The sequence below is a fragment of the Sinocyclocheilus grahami genome, unplaced genomic scaffold (assembly GCF_001515645.1).
Source record: "Sinocyclocheilus grahami isolate Dianchi unplaced genomic scaffold, SAMN03320097.WGS_v1.1 scaffold2003.1, whole genome shotgun sequence".
NCBI classification, from domain to species: domain Eukaryota; kingdom Metazoa; phylum Chordata; class Actinopteri; order Cypriniformes; family Cyprinidae; genus Sinocyclocheilus; species Sinocyclocheilus grahami.
Window position 1 is genome coordinate 47746 of NW_015507182.1, and position 18654 is coordinate 66399.

An 18654-nucleotide genomic window follows, 5' to 3' on the forward strand; every position below is an offset into this window, starting at 1 on the left:
TCGCAACTGAAACCTAGTTGATTGTTGACACAAACTATTCTTTTTCATGTCTTTAAAAAAAAAAAAAAGGTAACATAAACCTCGAGTACTCAGGTACTTGGGTGTTGCTTTGACAAGTAAACCAACAAGCAGAAATTAGTAGTTGGGTAGCACCTACTTTACGCACAATTTTTATTCGTGATCGAAAACAAAAGCTTTGCATTTCTCCATAGTCTCATGTTAAGCTGATTTTGAATGTGTGGATGTTTGGGTGGCCTGTTGGAGACAGACTGAGAGAGCCGCCCACGCACCAGCCATACCTTTCCGGTTTCTCCTTGTCACTTGCAAAGAGTTCAAAAGATAATGAGGAAAGCCAGGAGCGGAGCGTTAGAAGTGCGGCGAGGAAAAAACAAAAGGTTGCCAGGGCCGTGTCAGCAGCAGCAGGTAAACACTGAGGCGACAGACGTCCTCTGAGCTCCTTCAGCTCATGTGCCACGTCGCTTTTAGATCACTCATAGAGCCGCTCCGTCAGCAGGTACCGCGTCACTCCGGTTTGTTACTTTCCCTGCTATTTGAATCGTAAGGGGGGGCTTTCATATCCTTGCAGGATGAAGCCTATTGCCTGTCAGTGTAATAGTGCATGCTGGATTACCGGGTTATTTCCCTGGAGTGCAGATATGAGAGAGCATGTCACTCATCCACTCTCTCGCTCTCGCGCCGTTTCTGGCTCCAGTGTTGCCAGGGAGCCTCCTTGCACCAAAATTTCCACGGCTGCGTTCTGGACCCCGTGCCACGCGGCAGAGAGCGGGATGAAATATGCCATTTGGAGAGTTGTTGTTATTCCAGTCACACTTCAGATGCGGTGAACTGTAATTGGCAGGCTGCATACAGAGCTCCTCCAGCACACGTGGGGTTTTCACCAGGGCTTATTAAAATGCCTATTTCTTTAATTAGCAACTCTAATATGTGTGTTAATCAGTACAGAGCTCTGATTGAAAGAGCCACAGATTGCAAATGTCAGGATTAAGCGTTAATTACTGTTCTTTTATAAGATAACACATTTTATTTACCTTTCATGACAATCAACGGTTTCTTCACCTCTCCTTATAGTGTTTCTTCTTAAGTTATTATAAATATAGAAGCATAGTAAGTAGCTAAGCAGTGCTTGAACATTTCACTTTTATCCACGCTAGCTTTTTTTACATTACATATGCAATCACATCAAGCTATTAATACTTACAAATCAAGTGAATATAGATGCATATAGAGACATATAAATGCACACATCGACCCAATCATTTTATTTAGCCTTCATAAACACTATGTTCAGATTCATCAATTCGACTTATTTTGACTGAAGCAAAAGGTGTCCATGTAAATGTAGCTAGTGAAAATAGTAATACTCTCTCAAGCTCCGCAACCAGTCTATAATTTCTGTCTATTAAAACAAATATACATTCATCCATTTTTATTCAAATATAGTTGCCAAATTTCGATTGAATTTGCATAGGCTTTATGATCAAATATGCTTGAATGACTGATGTGTCTTAAAAAGTGTTTATGCTTTTGAATGAAGAGAAGCTGGTTTGATTTGGAATGGAATTTATCTACAGTTCATTCTAGCAATGTATAGCCTTTTGTGACTGTGTGTCAAAACTCTGGTAAGTGCACAGAAATTTGAAGTCAATGGCAGTTCTGTTGAATGCTAAAAGTTAAACTGCACTCCAGCACTTGGAATCAATTTCTTTATGTTGATAAAGCAAGGAAATTACTGCCATTATGTATTAATAGAATAATGAAACATTTGTGGTTTATTTGAAATGTAATGTTAATATTTGATGTTTAGGTTATTGTGCTAGATGTGTCAAATTACAATTTGAAAGTCATTGTATTATTCACATAATAGTTACGTTAAGTTTCATTCATTGTTGTGTTGCGAAATGTGACTCAACTCATGATGCAGTACAAGTACATGTGCATATTCATCAACTATTTGTTGGGAAGTCTATTGCACCCTTGAGTACTGAGGTTTGTTTCTAACACAGCTACTCCTGCTGATCTTAATATGTAAAATGTTGAAAAAGCATTTGCGTTTACGTATTACTGCTGTGTGTGTCTGGCCAAAGACGGCAGATCACAGAAATTGCTTTCTTTTTGCCTCTTCCTTCTGCTATTTCCAGTAATAATTTTCTGTTCTGAAATGGATTCTAAAACGCTTTGAGCAACACTATAAAGATAAAAGACAAAGATTGACCAAGACAGGATGAGAATGTACTTCTGGACCATAATGCATGAGTCAAGCAGATACATAACAAAAGGCTGAATTAGTTAAGGGTTCTGCCAAATCAAAAGTCACTGGAGAAAAGAGCACCAGATTAATGAAGAACCTTTGTCTCTAGAGACAAGATGATAGATTCGAGTCTCAGGCCACATCCTGATGGACAATTATGAACAGAGCTGACTGGGATGCTTGACGGAGACATTTACATGTTTTTTCAGAGTGGATTTCATCAGTCTCAAGCTTTCAGACCTGATACAAGGACGATCCCTGGAGAACATGGATGTTAGTTGAACGTCACGATTGTTCGATTGTTCGACAGGCAGAGTCCTCCTCATGTTAAAGGCGATGACCCGAGCGCAACACTAGTTTGACGGTCAGAAGTGATTTCACACCCTGAATCCTCTGCTGTCCAGTCTGTCTGATTTATCTGAGCCTAATTAGTGTAACGAGTTATTGTCTAATCTATACAGTCTGGCATTGCACATAAAACTGAAACATGGCTGAATGGCAAAAGTGTGCTCTAGATCAGGGGTTTTCAACCTTTTAGGACATGCGCCCCCCCCCCAAGTTGGTCTAATTTCACTCGCGCCCCCCCAACATCCGCATTGAGATGTCTTGGGCTTAAATGGCTTAAAATTACTTTAATGTTTAAACTGACAAGACTTAAAACACGTGAGAATGAAAATCTTTCGAGGAAGCAGCACTGGCCTGATCGTTAAGATAGTTTTGGGGGGCTAAGGTGACAGATAGGGGGGCTGAAACCCACCTAAAAAGGGTTTAGAACCGCCCCTGGTATAGCGTACGTAATTATACTGAAACATAAATATATAACCGGTTTACCTGATTCAATGTGATGGCTGAGCCTGTTTCTGAGATAACAACATGCCAATCTGTGGTTATTATCGTAAATCATCTTACACTGTCAATAAGCATGACCAGGGTTGCCAGGTTTTCACAACAAAACCCGCCTAATTGCTACTCAAAACTATCCCAAAACGGGAAAACCCCTGCTCTAGATCAACATGTCTCATCTCCGTTTTATTGATAATTGCACCTCAAAACATAGCAGTGCTTTTACATTTTACCAAGAGTGATGCTTGCCTTTTGTAAAACTGACGGTCTGGAATAGCAATGCAGATGCTAAGGTGTCCTGAGTGTTTGTTATGAAGCATGAAGCTGTTGCAAGGCTTCTTAGGGGCCGTTGACACCGAACGCGTTTTTCCATTTAGTTTTGCTACATTTCCATTGTTTTTCTGTGCAAACAATCACCATTCCACTTTTTTTCCAAGCAAAAACACGTTCTGTGTGAAGGGCCAATGTGAAGAGAGCCTACCCTAAGTCTCTGTGTCTTCTTGTCTCCAGATGCATCTCATGTTCAAGCTTTCTATAAGTCTGTTTTTTTTTTATCCACCATATTAAAAGGTGAGGTTCAGTCACTAAGGCAATTAACAGCATGCTTCTCCTCAACACGTTGCACGATTTGACACATATTTCACATCCGTAGCACAAAGGTGCAGGAAGAGTTACGCTCTGTGTCAAGTAAGTCTCTGAATCTATGAGCAATGGTACACTGTAAAAAAAATTCCGTAAAATTTACGGTAAAAAAACGGCAGGTGTGGTTGCCGGAATTTTACCGTAAAATATATGGTAGCAACGTTTTAGGTTTTACGGTTTTAACTTAAATTTACAGTTAAATACCGTAATTTCATTAACTGATATGATGTTAATATACCAACATCCACCATATTAAAAGGTGAGGTTCAGTCACTAAGGCAATTAACAGCATGCTTCTCCTCAACACGTTGCACGATGTGACACATATTTCACATCCGTAGCACGAAGAGCACGAAAAGGTGCAGGAAGAGTTACGCTCTGTGTCAAGTAAGTCTCTGAATCTGTGAGCAATGGTACACTGTAAAAAAAATTCCGTAAAATTTACGGTAAAAAAACGGCAGGTGTGGTTGCCGGAATTTTACCGTAAAATATATGGTAGCAACGTTTTAGGTTTTACGGTTTTAACTTAAATTTACAGTTAAATACCGTAATTTCATTAACTGATATGATGTTAATATACCAACCTATTGAAGGACTGAAATCTGTTTTGTATGTTTGTAATACACTGATAACCACCAAATGCAGGAGGTGATGAGAAAGTCACATGATGAACCAAAGCCAATCACAAGCAGCTTTTATCAAATAAAATAAATTAAATAATAACATATATAGAAGGTGCACAGTGTCATTCACACAAACACTAAACACCATCACGGTGACACACATGAAACTGAAATAATGCAATACACATTCATTTAACAACATTAGGTGTAACACACAACACTAATATACAAAACTGATAAGAAAAAACTAAGAAGAAACAGTTATTTCAACAAAAAAAACATCAAATTTGAAATGTAACGCAGGGAATTCTGGGAATGTCAATTTACGGTTATTCACTGTAAATTATACTGTATTTTTCACTTCCAAAAACGGTATACTACCGTAAAATTGATGTCCAATACATGTAATGTCCAATACAGTTTTTCACCGTATATAGTAGGGGAATTTACCGTTAACCATTTAACAGGTTTTTACTGAAGCATTTTTACAGTCTTTTACCGTTAAATTCACAGTCATTTTTTACAGTGTAGTAGTTAGGACTTACCTAAAACAAAACTAAAAGTGCAAAGGCTGTGCCTTTAATGAACCTCTTAACTGTCACCAACCTTTTTTAACAGACACATGAAAATTTTAACTTATAAACGCTTTGTAATGCAATATCTATCATCTATAATAATAGATTCTCAGCTTTCTTTCAAAAAGTTTTTGTTTTTGAATTCCATGATTTTGCTCCACCATTTTTTAAAGATTATATGCATCAAATAACAGGACCGTATACAAGAGCTGGTATAAGAGGTTTAGCATTGAGAAGAAGTACCTCTGGACAGTTATCGTTTGCTTTTAGAGACACATGACTGGAATAGACTTCCATCAGAGCTAAAGTCAGTAAAATATCTTACAGGTACGTTCTCTAGAAAGCTGAAAATGTGGTTAATATTGAATCAAAATTAAGACCATTTGTAGAGATTTTGGAGTTTCTTAATTCTTTGTGTGTTTAGAGAATACTTTGTATGCTCTTTTCCTTCTCCTTAGCATCAACCTGCCAAGGGACTATGGATGAAAATTTGCCAATTTGGCTAAATCTGACACATGTTACACGTTGTTAAGTATTATTAATGTGCAGTGTCCCTCATTAAATAAATAATGAACCAACAACAACAAAACAGTTTGGTCTCTTTTAAAGAAAATTAGATTATGTCATTAAAAAAATGAAAGTGTAAAAAAAAGCCTATGTTTACTGTAATGAAAATGTACTGTAATAATAATAATAATAATATATATATATATATACATATATACCTTTATTTTAAGGTCCAATTCTCTATTAACAAACCATTAGCTGCTACCTTTTCCTCAATAAACTCCTAATTCGCTGCTTATTAATATTTAGTAAGGTAGTTTGTTAAGTTTAGGTATTGGGTAGGATTAGGGATGCAGAATATGGTCATGCAGAATATGTCCTTTATAAGTACTAATAAACAGCCAATATGCTAGTAATATGCATGCTAATAAACAACTAGTTAATAGTGAGAATTGGTCCCTATACTGAAGTGTTACCAGAATTATTTAATATAAAATAAATGTTTTACAAAATATTTTGGAATCTAAGTCAAAGCAAATACAGTATATATCTGACATATGTTCCAAATTTGAAGTTGACAGCACACAACTGAGGTTCCTGTGAGATTTCGTTGAGGCACCATACCAAAAAGAGCCCTTTTTTGGATGCATTTTCCCATCACAAATTATTATTATTTTTTTTTTTATTGAGATTTAGACCTTTCCTCTTCTCAAGAAAATGTTTGATTATAAAATATTGTAGCAATTTTTGTCATATGAAATTCGACACCATATTTAATTGTCATATTGACATATAATCACAAAATTGTGCAGCCTTATATATAAGCACAGCTTCATTTTAATCACATTTTAAATTGCAGTCACAATTTTTATTTTTAAAAAAATCACAATAACATTTTTAGTATTACTACAATAGCAGCACTACAGTATTTTTTTTTTTGTAACACAGTATTTTATTCAGTTTAAATCGACGTAAAAGCACTATATAAAATATTACCATAATGTATAAACACTGTTATTTATGTATGTTGTATTTATTTATTTAACATTACATTAATGAGATTTATTGCATTATGGCATTGAAAATGTTCGGGAGAATTATGCTTTTGTCCAAAAACTTTTTTTTTTTTAAATCAGAATGATCTTAAAATTGTCCTAACTTCACATTTTTTCATATAAGAACATTAACCTTATGCAAGAACACAACAGCTAACCCATTGTCATTCCCACATACACAATATGGAAAATAATTGGAAATTTGTGGGGAAATGTACCATTTAGTTCTCAAACACATAAGCCATTAATTGTACTGACCGTCTGAAGAACAATGGACTAATTCAGTTGTGCTAAATCACGTGAAGTGTTTTAAGATGCATATTAAGTGTAGAGGCAGTGAAAGCAGCGAGTGTCAGCAGAGGAATAATGAGAGGTATATGAGAAGAACAGATGGTTAATTCAACCCTTCCTGTCCGCCTGCCTCCAGCTCTCAGATCCACAGCTTTGACTCAGTAGTGCAACACAACAACAGCTTTTCTGTTCAGACGTTCATATTTATTTATGATCTTTTTTAGAATAGAAGCTCTAGTGTAGGTGTGGTATGACCCACATCTGATATCACAATATAAGTATATTTATTTCACAATAACAAGTGATATCAGGGTTTTTGTTTTTATTAAATAAGGATGTTACAAAAACGAATATTAGGCTAACTATTGTACAGCTAAAAGTAAACCATTCTCAAGCATACTGAAGACGAACCAAACGTCAGTCATAAAATGAGAACTAAGAATCTGAACACAAGTGATAGACAAATGCATACAATAGAAAAAAGATCCAAATTACATTTTTCATGTAGGTCTGTCTAAGAAAAATAAGAAATAATACAGAAATTAAATATTCAAATGTAAAATATATATATATATATATATATATATATATACAGTATATACACTGCACCATCTGCACTGTATGAATTAAATATACACTCATCTTATTAAAAGCTACACAAGTTATTCATTCAAAAGCAGTCACTGATTTTATTTTTATCTTTTATTTTTTTGAATAAGATTAATGACAGACAGCAGCAAGTATATTAGGCTGCTGTCACTTTAAGATCTAACGCACTGACCCAATATAATGATACACATCTGATCTCGGGAAGTCGTGGCCTAATGGTTAGAGAGTCGGACTCATAACCCAAAGGTTGTGAGTTCGAGTCTCGTACCAGCAGGGATTGTAGGTGGGGGAGTAAATGTACAGCGCTCTCTTCCACCTTCAATACCACGACTGAGGTGCCCTTGGGCAGATTTTTTTTAAATCATATGCGATTAAAATGTCTTAGTCTTCACTCTCTCATATGTCATGCGATTTCAAAACTAGACTAATGAAACTTTCTTAACAGAAAAATAAACTCCATTGCAAAAGAGATTTATTGTATATTATAGACAGCTTTATTCATTACAGGAGTGTTTTGTTTACTCATTAGCATTTAAAATGGGATCATCTCCTTCAAACATTGTACGAAACTATCAGAAACTGAACTAAACTAAAAAGTCATCAAAAACAAGACAGAATAAATAAAAGCCTCTGTGGGCTTTATTTGTCTTTATCTCATAAATGAAGCCAACAACAATACACCATTATATATACAATATTACATCTCATTGAACCTATACATCTATCCCTTTCATTCACGTCACATTAAATACAGTGCCTACCCTGACTAAGGTCCAATAAAAGCCGTATGTAAAGAGAGCTCAGTACAGCAGAATGAACTCTCTGTTCTGGGACAGAGATGCCTCCAACACTTTACTGGAGACGTGTTTATTCTTAAATGCATACGCCAGAAATATTCAGTACAATCAGCATCCGTAAGCTGACATTTAATTCAACAGGAGCTCAACGGTTTCTTTCTGTCTCTTTCTGCCAGCTGACACAGTCCAAGCGTTAATGCAAGCTTCTGTTTTTCGAGATTTGTCTGTCTTTCTTTAAGGACAAATTAGCTCTGTTCCTCAACCAGAGAGCTGCCTGGGCACCATAGGTGAGCCCCGGACATGAAGACTGCTCCAGAAGGCAGCAACATTACATGCCAAATCTAAAGCCGATAAGACTGTGTGAAGCTAGCATGAACTCTGAGTGATGATATTTGCTCTTATAGAAGCCACAAGTCAGTGTGATTTTAACTTTATTACTCGTAACAGATTTTGGCCAATCAGAGAAATCATTTGCTGCGGCCCAAATTGCATACTATCTGTTCTAAATAGTAGAGAATTTAGAATTATGGGCAGTTCAAAATGAATTTTCCATTCCATTGCGCTACTTTTCCATGGTATTTCTATGTAAACACACACTAGATGGACGTGTCTGGCCATTGTGCTTCTGTCTCTTGCAGTTCTAAAAACACAGCAGTCAAGTTAAATAAGTTCAGCTTTTAAAAAATGCAACCTTATGTTTTATCTCTGTTCCACTAACCGCGTCTCACATTTTTTTTATAGCACATCATAATGTGAGTTCGTTGGTGTTTTTTCAATGTATGCTTCAGATACGAGTCACGACGAGGCGTTCCCCATAGCGACCCCTAGAGGACGCAGTGTCTCGTTCCCTACTCAGGGAACCATGGTTACATAAGTAACCCGAGACGTTTCCCCCCACTTTCAATCGTTTTACTTCAAAGAAAGGTTCGAATTTTGTGAATTTTTTGAATGAAAGATCTAAAAGATAAACAGATTTACTTTCACAGCTGCCTTTGCTCACATTTACCAAGGGTGCCAATATTAGTGGAGGGCACTGTGTATCATTATCATCCAATAAAATGACTCATATCGTGAAATAAGATTTTGGTCATATCTCTCATCCCAGCTCAGGACCTCAAATATGATTTTAGTGAAACAAGTGATTTGTTTTGTGACTTTTTTCAATATTGGAGTTTGACGAGACAATTGAGGGCAAAACTAACTGTTTTATTTGGCTTTTATTTGGCAATTATCTCAACGGGAAAATTTGCTTTCGTCAAATGCCTACTTACACTGCACAGATTTATATGAAACTGCTGTTTGATTCAGTTCCATAATGCTTCATGTGGTGATTTTGGGTTTAATCTCTCATACAGATGTTAAGTAAATAGTCTTTTTCTCATCTCAGAGCATGTTCGTTTGGTTCAAGAGCTCTTGAAGTAGCAGTCTTGAGTTGTTACCTATGTAGTGTGCTCCTAATCACCGATGTTCAGTATAGTAAGGATGCTGCCTATGTAGGCCTAGTCCTATACAGCAGGCATGTTGTTGACCAGATCTGCTCCATGATTTTTGACACTACTTATATGTCCTGATTTTTTTTGTTATAGCAGCGACTTACACCGTCATTCTGCACCATAACATATTATTACCCACTTAACATCGTGCGTGCGAGTTGTTTCAGTCTCAGAAGTCATTTCGCCCAGTTCCTTTTGCCTGCAGTGAATAAATCGTGACGGCTTGAAGTAATTACCATAAACAAATATGTTGAGTGCTATATATACATACAAAGTTTCCAGGGGTTAACAACTGTACTATGGGTGTTAAATTGAGCCTAAAATAGTAGATTGTTGCATGCAGTTTCCGTGGAGATGGAAGCTCTGGTTCTTTACTTACATCTCGCCTTGCAGCTTTCGAGTTCAAACTGTAAATGTCTTGGTTACATTTAGTTAAAAAGAGAGAAATCATTAGTCCTTGATCTGTTCAGCAGAAATGGCTTCTTATTTACGGTGAATCCTTGTAAGTTTTCCATTTAAAGGAAATGTACACCCAGAGGAACATAATAGATAAACTTTGTGTCCAATGTCATTGTGTTTGTGTGTGTGTAGGCAGGAGGGATATAATGAAGCAACACTCGAGCAGGACAGACTCCCATTGATGGACAGCAAACAAGCCCGGATCATCTCACAGGCTTTGGGCTCAACAGAAACCAATCAACTGGACCAGACGGGTAAGACCATAAACCATGGTGTTTCACTGCCAGCTCTGTGAAACAGCTTATTTTCTTCTTCATGTCACTTTGGTTTGGTTATGTTTTTGTTTTTCTTCTTCTTTTCTTATCTGAAATAGTTTTCGTTGTTACTCGGTGTTTCAAACCAAATTATTAAAGGAATAGTTAACCCAAAAATGAAAATTTGCTGTTACTTTACCCTCAGGCCATGTATAGTGAAGTGACATGTGGCCAAGTATGGTGACCCATACTCAGAATTAGTGCTCTGCATTTACCCATCCAAAGTGCACACACACAGCACAGAACACACACAAACCGTGAACACACACCCGGAGCAGTGGGCAGCCATTTATGCTGCGGCACCCAGGGAGCAGTTGGGGGTTCGGTGCCTTGCTCAAGGGCACCTCAGTCGTGGTATTGAAGGTTGGAGAGAGCGCCCACCTACAATCCCTGCCGGTACGAGACTCGAACCCACAACCTTTTGGGTTATGAGTCCGACTCTCTAACCATTAGGCCACGACTTCCCCATGTAAGATGTGGATGATTATTCTTTTCTTCAGTTAAACATTAAAGAAGATTTTTAGCTGAAACCGTGGTCGTTGTTGATTCATAAAATGCAAGTCGGCAGCTGCCCATCTTTGAGAATAAAAAAAGCATAAAATAATGCCCGAACACAAAACGAATCCCCGTGGCTCCTGATGATATATTGAGGTCTTATGAAGTAAAAACGATCCGTCTGTGCAGAAAACTGAACATTATTTACAGCATTATTCCCTGTAATCCAGAGCCTCAGGCAAATGGGGAAATCTGATTCTTTTCCGTGAACTGATTCTTTCGGACTGTTTGTTTCAATGAACTGATTCAGTGCTCTCGTTTTATGTAATCATGCAATAATGTAACATACGCAATCAAATTATTAAAAAACTCAATACTAATGTGAAATGTGGATGTTTTACATGTCTAAAGCATATAAAGTCATTAAAGGGTTAGTTCACCCAAAAATGAAAATTAGCCTCCGTTTTACTCACCATCGTGGCATCCAAGGTGTATACACTCTTAAAAATAACTTGCTTCACGATGCCACAGAAGAACCTTTTTGTCTAAATGGTTCCATAAAGAACCTTTAACATCTGAAGAACCTTTCTGTTTCACAAAAGGTTGTTTGTGGCGAAAGAAGGTTCTTCAGATTATAAAAAGGTAAGAAAGAGATGGTTCTTTAAAGAACCTTTGACTGAATGGTTCTTTGTGGAACCAAAAATGGTTCTTCTATGGCATCGCTTGAAGAACCTTTTGAAGCACCTTTATTTTTAAGAGTGTATGACTTTCTTCTTTTAGACGAATCCAGTTGGAGTTATATTAAAAATTGTCCTGGCTATTCCACTCGTTAGAATGGGGGTAGGCGAGTGTTTTTGTTCAAAACACGTCAAATAAAGCACTCCTCCTTTAGCGAATCCATGCGATTTTGTAAGACAAATATCCATATTTCAAACGTAATAAACACTTTTCTCTAACTTCCGGTATCTGTCGACCGTGCAAGCCGTTCCGGCGGATGATGTAGGATGTATTCATAGCACATGCGCCTCTGAGATATGCTAGTCTCGCGAGTTTGTTTACAGGAGTAAAGGAAGCAACGTTTCCTTACTTTAGCAAAGGAAAACCAGTCTCCTCTTGGCTTATATCGAAATCCTCTGACATTTTTCTTTACAAATCCTCGGTTTGTACTTCTAATTCATGACCGGCGTTTTGTTTTGTCCTCTCTCCGCGTTCGGCACTAATCACACTACCACAGTTTGATGATGAAGTGAGAGAGAAGTGTTTATTACGTTTAACATATGGATATTTTTCTTACAAAAACGCTACAGGAGGACTTTATTCACCCCCCGGAGCCGTGTGAGGCACATTTTATTATGGAGGCGCACACTTTATTTGATGTCTTTTGGACTGTTGAACAAAAACACCTGCCCACTGCAATGATAACTCTTATACACACCTAGGATGCCTCGAGGGTGAGTAAATCACAGGCTAATTTTCATTTTTGGGTGAACTAACCCTTCAAATTAGTTAAACTTTTTTTCAGCTCACCATTTTAGATAAGCAATGAAAAACCATAAAAACTTTAATTTTGCCCTTTCATTCAAGCTCTCGGTTCACACATGCTCATATCACCGGCACATCGGTCTTCGGTCTGAGTCGAACGGTTTCTTCAGTTCAGTGACTGTTGAAGGAACTGGAGCGCTGAATGATTCATTCATCACAGGATCAGATACACTGGTATTGTGGCTCGAATCGGAGTGACTGCCAGGCGTCTGAAAGTGAGTTTGATTGAGTAACTTGTAGATCTGTGCTGCTCGAGCTGCAAACTGTTTCAGACGATTCAGTTTGATTTGGTGAACTGGTTCAAGTAGTTCACTAAAAAGAACCGGTTTAAAAGAATGATTCGTTCGTAAATCCGAACATCACTCTGGCTCGTTTGCCTGAGGCTCTGGATTACAGGTAATAATTGTGTAAATAATGCTCAGTTTCCTGCACAGACTGATCGTTTCACTTCATATGACCTCCATATATCGTCAGGAGCCACAGGGATTAGTGTTGCCTGTATACCCTTACCAAAAAGTAGTATACTTCAAGTTTATTTTAGTAAGTATACTTCAGTAAAGTTCAAGTATATTTTTAAGTATACTTTATGTAGTAAGTATACAAATACTTGTAAGTGTACTTTTTCAATACTCCTTGGGACTAAATTGGCCCACTTTCTAGTATATAAATATATATACTTTAAGTATAACAGTAGTAAACTTTAAGTACACAACTAGTTTACAACAATATTTTTAGCTTGTACTGCAACTATACTAAAATTTAACATATGAATACTGATAGTTTTCTAATTAAATACTTGTAGTAGCATTTTTAGTACACTTTGAAGTATAATCTCAGTAAACTACTAGTTTAGTAGTTTTATACTGCAAGTATACTCGTAAGTTTTCTTTAAGTGAACTTTACATCATACTTTAAGTATACTACTATGTCCCTATTTAGGTATTAATTTGTATATATTTTGTTATGAATATCTGAACATAGAAAAACATCAAAAGAAAGAACAGGGTTATATCTGCTTGTAAACAAAAACATTTTATTCTAGCTTCATGCATTCTTTTTTTAAACACTTGAATGTGGATGAAAAGTTTCATAAATAAAAAATAAACAAATAAACAACATTTTGAACAAAAAGCTGAAAAAAGACTATGAATTGGATTCAGAATGATAATCAAAACGTAGATAAAGTCGATCAACTCCCCAAAGCTTGACAGTCAGCGTTACCTCTTCATTGGTCGACATTACATCAACGTTACACAGTTTTGATGCTGTTTTATGTCTGATGATCGTGTTAGATTACATGTGGAAGCATCTGTTGTTTCGGTTTCTTCTTCACTTGTGTTTTTTGGAAATTCTGTACAGAAGATTTGTAGCAGCAAAATTGGAACAGCAAATTTGGACGAACTATAATATCTTTCAAAGATTTGATGCCACTAACCTGACAAACTTGGTAAATCCAGTGATTATTTCATCATCAGACACTCTTGCAACATTAACGCGGTGTCTCGTAAACACACCTTTGTTTCCAGGCAGACAGATAAAAACACCCTACAGAGGATGCTAGATGGAGAAAATGCTTGTGTTGAGTTTGGTGAGCCGTATGCCTCAGACGGTCAGTGAAGGGAATGTGGGTGTCTTGTAGGCTTGACATCTGAGTCTTGGCGGGTTGGGGACGTTGCTGCTTAAGGATAACAGAAAGAGATGTGACGTAACAATCTGTAAAGTGGCAAATATCGCAGATGATTATGCTTAATAAATCAAAACATCCCAACTAAAATGTGATATACGTTTCTGCTTTTGCAGTACAGTTACCCTGTAAACCTCCATAGTAAGAGCAGTATTGCACATGTTGTTTGATAAGAAAAAAACCATGATATTCTGTGGTAATCAACAGCATGTCAGAGATGCTGTTCATGTTGGATGAGTATCGGCTGCATTCATCTGCAGTCTTGGATCAGTGGTTTGCTCATTCAGTGGCTGTGCTTGGGCTCTCAGAGCAGGTTTGACTCAGGCCTGTCATGGCACTGCAGGCTTTGGTTTATCATAAGCGCACTCCTCTCAGTTCCAGTTCAGGGAATTGGGGCTCAAGCGGCCACACAGTCACAATCACACAGATAAGCGCTGAAAGAAGGCCCACTCTCAGAGACTGAAAAACAGCTTCATTGAGCTCGCGGTTTTAATAGAGGGCCAATAAATCATCCAGCGTTTCTTCTGCTCTCATTACCAGCATCCGGTGCAGATAAATTGATCCTTTGCCTCCATTCACAAATGCCAGAGACCATTAAGCACTGGACTTGCGTCTGTGAGCTGATGGATGTCCTGATGCTGTTTTCCACACCTCGGGTATTTAAGTGCCTGTGTGTGGCATTGAGATGAGAGAGTGGAATGGACACGGTAAGGTGCTGAAAATCTGTTTTTAGTCAGCTGCATGATGTAATAGGACTGCACAATTAATCAAAATAAAATCACAACTGCGATATGACTTAGTGCAATTATCAAACTGCAAAGGCTGTGATTTAATTAAATAAATAAGCACTGTGTGTTTCAGAGTGAAGCGTAGCACTGTGTTAATTTACACGTGATCCACCGCTGTGTGCAGAGTCTCACAGTAAATGCTGCTCCGCACAAACTCAGTCTCTGCATCTGCTCCAAGTTTGGGTTGTTTTAACGTGCATTAGGTAACATAACATGTGCTGACCATCAGATGTGATTCTCAACAAAATATAAGCTTTATGGGCAAAATAGAAGTTTGATGGTTTAAATTTTGAAAATGACTAACACCAGCCATAAATATTAGAATTGTGATTTTCCTTTTGTAATGTAAATGACAAATATTGCCATTTTATGTTATAAGATAATACATACAGATTATTTTTCCTGGAGTGTGAAAATTAATGACGTAAACAACGATTTTAAACATGTCAATATACATATTTAGATTAAATGTTCCACTCTCATTAATGGAGATAAGCACTGCAATTACATAAAGTCATTTTGCAGAAGTTAAACCAAAAATTATATGAATTTAGACATATTTGTAGTGGATGTGCTTGATTACTTTTCCTGTGGCATGCTATGTTTTAATGACAGCGAGGAGTGCTATAGGTGCACAAAATTAATCTTTAAACTTAACTGCAGATCTCATGTTATGAGAAAACATTTTTTAGCAAGAATAATGATGCGCACTTATGGCAGACTGCTGGATTCAGTGGAACGGTCTATTGTCCGGTTTGAATAGGACCAATGATAATAGCTTACTGTACAGCCACAGCTGCCCGGAAGTGTTAATGTCGTGTGAAGGCATCTCCACAACATTATGAAAAATACAAGTGTATCTGAAGGATACAACTTGAAGAAAACTCTTAAGATTTGCACGTTTTCTTTGTCAGTGACACACCGAGTCAGATAATTGTATTTACACTGCAATAAATATAGGCCTATATCTGTTTCTCTAATTTAATTTGATTTGAATAGTTTAAAACAATTGAAATACTATTTGCCCATTGAAAATGAATGGCATCAACTCTATTATAAAATATTTAGTTTTTATAGATATTTTGATATATTTATTCTAAAACATAACAAGGATACTGGATGATTTTTAGCAATAAAAATTAACGTGTATGGCACAAATGGCATTTATAGTCCATATCTCATATTTCCTTGATGTCTTGTACCTTTGACGGTGTTAAACATGGTGTCACGTGGATGAATATGCATGGAAATTATATGCAGATGAGGTTATGCATAGTAAAACTAGGTGTTGTAAGCTCCATATATGGTTATTTCTGGGAGGAGTCGGGTGGAGATGCATGTACGCACAATCTTCCCCTGACTGGGATTTATAACGGGATTTTGTCGCAGGTTCTTGCCAACATTTGTGCATATGGAAATCTAGCTTTTGTGCATACGTACAGTTTTAGGATTAAATCTACGGAGAGTTTTATAAATGAGACCCCAGGTGTTTATTGAAGTCAATAACTCACTCACAGGAAGATGCTATTGTATAAAACTATCAATCACACACAAGCCAAATCAAGTTCTTTATTGTAATGTCTTTGCAGTGCAGGTGATCATGTATAGCATGCGTGAAGACAATGTTTTGGGAACAGTGGAGTGGATGGGAAGTGATTTTCAGATAATGAGGAGATGTCATGGTGTCAGGTGGGTTGTGGGGAGTCTGCTGGTCCTGGATCTGTTAGATGGCAGTGGTATCAGGAGATAATGGTTGGATGGTGGACAGTAGGAATGCTCTGTGATGATGCTGAGCGTCTTGTGGTAGATGTCTAGAAGTGATGGTCTGTACTGCAGTGCTTTCTGAGTCCGCATAGAGCAGTTGCCATAACATGTAATGAGTTTGCTCTCAGTATGTTCTAATAATAAGACCAACCTTCCATTCAGAAGTAATAAGAATCGATTAGTTCACAGTCATAACTCTGAAAACAAAGCAATAAACCGCTGGCCTTGAGGATATCATGTGCAAACAAAACTCTTGAACATCTTTGTCAAGTCTAGCAACTAGTTCGTCCTCAAAGGTGCTCATTGTAGCAGACAGTAAATATGGTTTTGTCCCAGCGGGCTGATAAAAACCTGTGCTCTCTGACTCTGAATATTGTGTAACGCAGTGAGATCAGAGCTTGCAAAAAAGGCTCTTTCTGTTTTTGTGTGCGACGGTCAGAGCGCATCGCAGCGCACGTTAAAGGAATCGTTAAGCCCAAATTAACATCGTGTCATCATCAAATCTGTCATTGTAGACCGTGACAGTCAGAGTCGTTGACATCTCATCGACAATTCTTCCTCAAAAGATGTCCAAGATGGCTGTGGCTGTCATATTTGAAAAGCAAAACTGGCTCATAATCATATTCATGATCCAATTTCACCATCTGTGTTCCTCTTACAGTAATGTAGTTATTGAGGGATGTGTGGAGCTCAAGGCCACATGTGCGGATAATGCAGCACCCAAGAGCTGAAGCTTCGGTAAACAGGAATCCCATTTGGGCATATTTTTCCCACTTCTCTAGTGTAAGTAAACCCCAGACGTAACGCTACAGCAAAGGCAGAGGATGCTGAGCGAGTCTGGCAGAGGTTAGGTGTACCAGGGCTCTGACACCTGCCAAAAGTCCATATGCTCTCCTGTACTTCCCTGTGGATTTATGTGATCCAGTCAGTTGTCAACTGAGCCGATACATTATCCTAGAAGAGGATAACAACATTTCACACATCTGATTCACAGCGAATCCTCAGAGATTCCTCAATTATGCTTCATACGTGCTGGTTGATGGGTAAAATCCCTGACATTTCATAACAAGGGAAAATGAACTTTTCCATCCGATGTCAGAACCAGTTGGTTAGCTTAGTTAGCACCATGCAAGTCTACAGCACATAATCATGATCAGTGTTGTCTGTAAGCTGTGCACGTTCAGATGTCACACCTGCCATGTGATTGTATTATAGTGAATGATAAATAATTGCAGTGTTCGGGTCTACAAAATTAGTGTTGCTTTAGAGTAGAATATGAAACGTTTCTTGAAATAATATAACAGAGAGGGGTGCACATAAGTGTAGGGTTAGGGTTAGGCTAACCCTAACCCTAACCGCAGGTGTATAAATGTATATAAAATGTTTTTATGCAATACTCACTTTTTATTTTAAAATATTTATAGTATTATTACAGTTTTATTTTAAAAAAACTAACTAAATAACATGCAATAATATTATTATTACTATTATTAATTATTTTATTTTATATGGTTACATTTAATAGGCCACACTATATGCAGTGTGAGCACCAAACCAAATCTCCGGGTGATGAAAAACTTTTGTGCACCCCTAATAATAGAACTAAGTTTAAGTGCTGAAATTAGCTTATTATATTATATTATATTATATTATAGTCACGTGTTTGTTTCTGTTTAGTTCCTGTTTGCCCCTATTTGGTTCAGTTCCTGTTCTCATTTACTTAATCATCGTATATTCTGTTCACCTGTTTTGATTGATTACTCCTCACCTGTTTCAGTTCTCCCTAATTACGTTCCATGTGTTTATATACCCTGTGTTTTCCTCAGTCCATTTGTCTTGCTTTGAAGTTACGTTGTGGTGTTTTACTCCTTTGTTCTTCTGTTTAACTCTTGGTTAGATAATTA

The 18654-nt window shown here is 37.3% G+C and overlaps 1 protein-coding gene across 1 annotated transcript in view; it reads left to right on the forward strand.

Moving 5' to 3' along the window:
- LOC107573674 (protein KIAA2022-like) overlaps positions 1-18654 on the forward strand; it is a 67317-nt gene that overhangs the window by 42031 nt on the left and 6632 nt on the right. Inside the window, exon 2 of the mRNA XM_016260117.1 lies at positions 10296-10417. The gene's annotated coding sequence lies outside the window, so the exon portion shown is untranslated. The remainder of the gene's footprint in view (positions 1-10295; positions 10418-18654) is intronic.